This window comes from Fistularia commersonii, chromosome 15 (assembly GCF_037954325.1).
Source record: "Fistularia commersonii isolate RoL2024-O1a breed Wild chromosome 15, RoL_Fcom_v1.0, whole genome shotgun sequence".
NCBI lineage: Eukaryota > Metazoa > Chordata > Actinopteri > Syngnathiformes > Fistulariidae > Fistularia > Fistularia commersonii.
The window spans coordinates 9,674,009-9,681,493 of record NC_141298.1 but is presented as its reverse complement, the minus strand read 5'-3'; positions in this window follow the sequence as shown (position 1 = coordinate 9,681,493).

Below are 7,485 nucleotides of genomic sequence, written 5' to 3'. Positions count from 1 at the left end.
GTGCTGTGTCATGAGCGGGGGGGGGGGAGGTTGGTTTACATAAGGTGACTTGAAATGGCAACAAAGACATCATGGAAAGACAGAAAAAGAAAAAGGAAAAGCCTTAGAAACACATCCCCCTGGAGGGGAAACTCACACCAAAGGGATCATCCTGAGAAGATGGAAATACTGTTATTACTATGTAATTACTGTGTAATTACACTGTCATTGCTGTGTAATTAAACAATTACCCCACTGTTGCCCTCTTGTTGTGATGTACCTGCCCACGTACCAACATGCACTTGTAAGTACTCTGTATCCAACCTGGATGTTATTAAATAGTCATGTACTTTACACCTTGTTGTAATTGTTTCGCATAGCAATGTTGTTTTTAATCACAAATGTTTTTTTTTCCCTTTAAATTTATAAATAAAGCTGTAAATTGTATTTGAATAATTACAATCCAAGAAAACATTTGGAAATTTTTGACTGACAGCCCGGAGGGAAGGAACCCGTTCCAAGGAACGGGTGCCGCTGTCGGTTTGAAACCCATTTCCCGTCTCCTTCCTGATTGGTTACCAGAGGAAACCGCCAGTCACGTCGTCACAAGACCCCCCCCCCCCCCAAAAAAAAGAAAAAAAAATCATCAGTTCATCAAGCAAGTACATGAGGTTTTTGTTTCCTCAATAAAAAAAAAAAAAATCGAGGGGCGATGTGAAAAACGTTTCCCATCCCGGACCCCCCCAACCCCTTGAGAATGCCTGCTGCTCTTTAAATAAATCGCTGGCCTGATTACGAACCCCCCCACCACCCGCAGCCGGCCCACATGGCCTAGATGCAGCGGTCCGGATCGGGGGTGGGAGGGTGATAATAAAAAAAAAAAATGAAAAAAGAAAACACCAAAGATCCTGGTTTGAAGCGAAACCAGGAAAAAAGGTTAAACTCCTAATCTGACTTTTCTTTTTTTTTTTTAATCCCACTGAACTCCACAAACCTCTGATTTTAAATGTGAGCTCCAATTTGTATGTGTGTGTGTGTGTGTGTGTGTGTGTGTGTGCGCGCATGTCCCGCCCCCTCAGATCAGAGCTGATATTAATGTGATACAGATAAAAGCCTCTCAACATGTTGATAAAGCGATAAAAGGATTTAACATTGAAGGATATAATTCAAAAAAAAATCCTAATCCCTAGGAAATCATAGTTTTGTGCATTATATGTAAAGATGTAAAAAAAGATGTAAAAAAATAAATATATATCTAAATAAAAGTAAAAATATTGGATCCAACAGAGCAGGAAGTGAGGCACAAAAACTAGAGCATTTTCAAAATAAAACACCTGGAAGTCAGCTGTCAATCATCAGGCCGCCTATAGATTCAGCCCAACAGACAATTTCAACATTTTACATACGATATATTCAGTCTGCATTTTAAAAAGAGTTTCCCAGGGAAAAGGAAGAAGTGCTGAGAGTCAGCAGGAGGCGTGGACGGGTTCCTGTGCTCGGGGCTCCCGGTGGAACGCCGCTCCGGAAAATGGGATGAAAAAGCAAAAGAGGAGCGGATGGATGGTGGGAGGGGTTGGAAGGGGGGCAAAAGTTTAAAAAGAAAGAAAAGCGTCTTATTTTTAACTTTGTTAGCGACAGCGGCTTGGCTGAAGAGGAAGGTTGAAGCCGGAGCCGAAGCACCGGCTGCTATTTGCCTAACAAACGACGGCAGGCAGGGATGCAAAACCAGCTGGGAAGAGCTGGGGTGTCGCTGCATGTGTGTGTGTGTGTGAGTGTGCGTGTGTGTGTGTCATTAATATAATCGTCTGCCACTGCGACCGAACAAACAAAAGCTCTATTTGAAGTAAAAAGTGCTTGTACGCGGTTACGAGTACTTGACTTCCGTAAAAGGCGGCCGGCAGAGATCCTGTTTTAAATCGTAAAAATAGTAATAAATGATTGAATAATGGAAAAATTTACCAACCCTGGTAACCATGGGTTCACAAGAAATGTCATAAAATTTTTTAGTACTATTTACTAATCCTGCTTTGCTTTTTTAATTATCATTATTATCTATTTTGTAATAGTTTAATTGATTTTTACCAGTTTATTTTTATTTATTTTCTTCTAATAAAAATTTTCTTCTTTATATGAACCCATTTGAATATTTTTTTAGTTTCCTGTTTGTTTTCCCTCCTATTTATATAATTTGTTTTCCAAATGTTTTTATTTGTTCTGCGTGAACAATGTCTATGTGCAGTTCCACCTGTGGCCACTAGGGGTCCCTGCAGGGCCAAAAGCATCCACCAATCACATGATATCCTGACAATCCAAGATGGCGGCGCAGGAGTTAGTGCAGCTGAATGCTAACAAAGCTACATGCTAAAAAAAAAAACAGAAACACAGGCTTCCCCGTAATCCATCAAGAGATAAAATAAATACTTGCATTTTATGTACCTTTACAGCCCTGTGATTGTCTTTCATTAGCACGTTAGCTTAGAACTGATGTTCAGTTCTAAGCTAACAAAATGGAAATTGGGTTGTATGAGGTCTGTGTGTGTGTGTGTGTGTGTGTGCTCGGCTGTTGCGGGTTGCCCTAACATCCCGCCTTTTGGGGGTGGCGGCGGCGGCCAAGCTGCCCCCGACAGGAAGCCAGAGAAGCACATTCACTCCATGACTCCACACCTTCCCTGTTTTGTCATACACACACACACACACACACACGCGGCAAGCATTAATAAGGTGACTATTTGGAAAAGGGAAATCCCACAGAAACAATCGTCTACTATTTTTCCCTTATTTTATTATTTTCCAGAGTAATCCCCCGCTGACATGCAGATCTGCCATTTTCCAGCTCTTACAGTAACACACTCTATGAAGTCACAAACACACACACACACACACACACACACGCTGCCACCCACCGCCATGTTCCTGGCAGATGAGACATGGCGGTGTTTTTGGCGGCGAGCCCCTGACACCCGAGCGCGTGATGCACCGCCGATCCGAGTTCAGGTAATAACACAAGCATTAACTATTAACCGGCTCTCGTCTTTGTCCTCCAAGGTCGTCGGGGCCAAGATGGAATATCAGGCCGAGGCGGCGGGATAAAAATAAAGGGAGGGGGGTTTAAAATATCGCCTTTCTCGGGCCGTTTTCTGGAGCGCTGATGCCTTTGGAGCGCCGCCGGCTGATGAGCGGAGCTTCGAGTGGATTGCCGCAGCGCCTGACCTGGAAAATATGCATTTATTTCACTTCTTTTAAGTTATTTATTTTTCTCCTCTCTTATTTTTCTACAATAAAAGTGGTAAACACTTGTATTGTTTGAACATCATTGTGTCGTTTAAATCTTTTTTTGGTGTATATGTATATGTCTGTATGGTGTCCTTGAGTAGGGTGCCTGAAATAAAATGTATTATTATAAAATTTGAAAAAAATATTTAAATCAGGAATACTGCGAATGCACTTCCTGCCCATACAGACTAAAGATAAATTGACTGAAACTAATGTGCAGCACATATGGCTAATGTGTTCACAATTAATCATATAAAACGCAGTAGTCTATTGATGATGTGTTAATAACATGTAATAGTGGGTCAAACATGTTTAATAACAATGTAATAAGCGTTGGGTGATTATAATTGGAGTCCAGCGGTGTGATATATCAATTTATTTCTGAGAAAAAAGGGACGACGTAGGGTGAAGAGATCTCGGGTGCGTTATATAATCCAGATTGGAAGTTACCTCTGCTCTGAAACCCCTGACTCATGTGAAGATGGATGAAAAAAAAAAAACAAAAACGGAGGAAACCTCAGCGTTGAATCAGACCGCGATGCCGAGGCTCATCCGGACGTCACCGCGTGCCTCCCCCCCCCCCCAACTTTTAGTCATGAGAACTCCTCATCGCCACAGAGACGTGCTGCGGAGGCTGGGATGCGAGAGAACATGCAAACCAGATTGCGGGATGAGGTCATGCGGTTTCGACGGAACGCAGTGTGACGGGTTTTTGTTTTTTTTTTCGAGATGCCTTCGATACGGCGGGGGGAGAACGGAGTCGGAGGGGGGTCAGAGGTCATGAAGGTGGTGGTTTTAGGGAGGAGGGGGTGGCGAGGCGCAACATGGCGGCAAAGCAAAGCAGCAAATACAGGAAGTGAGAACAAGGGGGTTTACCCGGTGACTCCGAGGGTTGGTTAAGGGCCGGTCACCGAGTTCGCCAACCCGTGTCAGCGTCCTCGCCGGTAACTTGCAGTCCGGTGCCCCAAAAAGAGGCAGGGCTTGGAGGAAAATTGACCCGAGTCCTCACCCTCTATTTGGTCTCTTCCCGAAGCTGCCAGCTAACAACCTGCACTTTTAATTAGCAGTAAGATAACTGGACATCCGGTTTTCTGTGTGTGAGTGTGTGTGCGCATGTGTGTGTGTGTGTGTGTGTCTGTGTGTGATCTGCGTGCCGAACCCCCGTGACCGTCTGTTTGCGATTCACGACGCGGCACGGCTTTGCACGTGTGCAGCTTCTGTGGAAGCGGCTGTGCAGCGTGTGATGTCACCAGGGTCACGCACACACACACACACACACACACACACACACACACATCACTTTGTGAATTCAATCTAATAAGATCCTTAAGTCTGAATAACAGGCGACACATGTGGAGCCTCCTCCTCCCCATCTTCTCAAACAAAAAGATGTTCTTCCATGACTTATTGTGGAGGTGCGCGTACACACACACACACACACACACACACACACACACACACTCACACACACAGTTTGCAGCTTGTTCGAGCCAGTTTCCAGCCGGGACGACGACAAGACAAGTGGGAGGCAGGAGGGCGGCGTGACCACACACCCAAAAACAGCAAAAGAAAACGGTAAAAGAGAAGAAGAGGAGGAGGGATGGAAGGCGAGAGAGGGATGAGGGAGTTCGGCGCCGCAGGTGAGTGTGTCCACCTGGCGTGGGCGGCCGACCGCGGCGCAGGGGAGACGACGCGCAACGGCGCCTGACGGAGGCTTTGTGGTTCTTCGCCAAGACCAGCCGCCTCTCAGCTGGAAGAGTCATGGCACAGCGGGCTGGAGATGGAGAGAGGGAAAGATGGATGGAGGTGGTGAAGGAGATGAAGGCGGGATGGTGATGGAGGTGGGGAAGGATGTAGAGGTGGAGGGTGGCGTTTTTTGCCAAAGGTCTGCGGGAAAAAAATAATCAAAACAAACATGAGGCATTGTGATTAGCTAACTAGCATGCGTTTCAAGTGCAGTTCACACACACACATATGCACGTATACACACACATACATACAAAATAAGCACGGCGGGGGGGGGGTTCGGATGACATCATGGCTGACGAGAATGAAGGGAACGACATGAAGTGGGTTTAACCTGCAGGTCACCTTGTTGGTATTGAACCGAGAACCTTTTAGCCGTGTTGCGCCAATGCTAAAGGCATGCTAACATGTGATGCTTCGTATCAACAGAAATGAAAGGTAATGCATGAACAGGTCACAACATCATGAGTTCGGCGAGAGGCAAAACGCAGGTTGCCGCAGCCTGCACACACACACACACACACACACACACACACTAACACACACACTTCCCCAGCTATCCATTATAGTCCGCTGTCTCCCGGTACCACAGGTGGCTGCTCCAATAACGGCCAGCCTCTAACCCAGATAGGAGGAAGGCAAGAAATTAGATCAGAAATGGTGACACACACACATACACACACACACACACACTCACTGCCACCGCAATCAGACTACGGTGTGTGCTAAATGCGGGCGCAGGCCGAAAGTGCGGATTATCCTCGCCAGATTATTTAAACCTCCCAATTATCCTGGAGGCTCCCGGGAGGCGACCCGCCGTGACCTTCTCGTCCCCAGGTGGCCCAGAGGAAGTAGGTCTCATTACGGCATTAAAATTAGCATTTGAATACAGCTAAAGAGATTAATAAACATAAAAATAACCATTTTAAAGAGAAAGCATCTGATCCAAAATGACTTGAGGGTCACATGATGTGGTCCCGATGTCCTGTAACGTAATGTTGTAGCTTTGAACGTGCTAGCGGGAGCCAATCTAAAATGTCCCAGATTAGCATTCACGTTATGGGTATAAATGAACATAAAAACAACCCAGTAAAAGCGACATGTGACCTGAATGACCTCAGGGTCACACGAGGACATTCACATGTACCGTAAAGTAACTTTGCAGCTTCAAACCGGCTATAAGGAGCTACTTTCAAATGCACACACATTGAAGCTAGTGACTGATGTTACTTTAAAATTAGCAATTGAACTCCTAAGTTAGCTGCCGCTACATGGCAGCTAACTGCTCATGGTTCAGCCATGACTTGTTTAATGTATAGAAAGAATTTCCCAAAAAGGATTAATAAAGTATACATAATTATCAATGATTATTATTATTTATTATTTGGATAAATCTAAAGAATGAAATAACCATTTTAAAGCTAAAGATGACAAGCTGCTGATGTCCCACAACAAGCGCATGCTAATAGCAGTGTCGTAGCCTCCAACAAGCGTGCAGGAGCGACTTGAAAATATTTCAAAATTAGCATTTGCATAAAGCTACTAATAGCTTTTCTATGTAGATTTCCCACTTCCTGTTGCCCTCCATTGCAGTAACCATCCATAGAGTACATCTTTATCTCTTAAGTTGCACTACTCAAAACACAGAGTACACTAAAACACAGTACCAAAAGCTAGCGGCTTCTTGCACGTCACGCAACTCCGTTTTGGCACCTCAAATATCATCCAGGACTGAGACTCGGAAGAGGGAGGCGGTGGAGATCGGTGTCACAGAGGGGCTGCAGATGGCACGGCGGGGAAAACTCAATTGACCTTCATCTGACTTTGATATTTGTATTTGCAGCGCCGCTTCCGATATTCATCACCGCTGGACTAATGCTAAATGTAACGGGATAATTATGTTAAGGAGGAGGTGGGGGTGGCTGAGGGAGACGCTTTCAGGCTACCTTTTAATATATATATAAAATTATATGATTAATTATTAATTCATATATATATGTGTGTGTGTGTGTGTGTGTGTGTGTGTGTGTTTGTTTTTTCCTTTAATTGATGAGATGGCCAATATACAGGTAATAAAAAAATCAATGAATAGAATAAATAAATTTGTGTGTGTATATATATATATATATATATATAAAGAGAGAGAGAGAGGGGGGGGGAGAGAGAGAGATTTTATTTTTTGAAAGCTGTCACTTTTATTTTTTCTATTTATTTATTTATTTAGATTTATTTAGATTTTAGATTTTTTTAACTATTTCTTTTAAATCTGCATTTTGCGTATATGTATTTGTCCGTATATGTACAGTATCCACCAAGACACCTAATAAAATGTACATGTTATCATAATTATTATTATAATTATTGTTACACAGGGAGAACTGGTGTACATGAAAAATATATCATTATAAATATATCAAATATATCATTATAAAAACTATGGTACTAAATCTAAGTCAATAATAACTACTCGCTTAAAGGAACAAACAT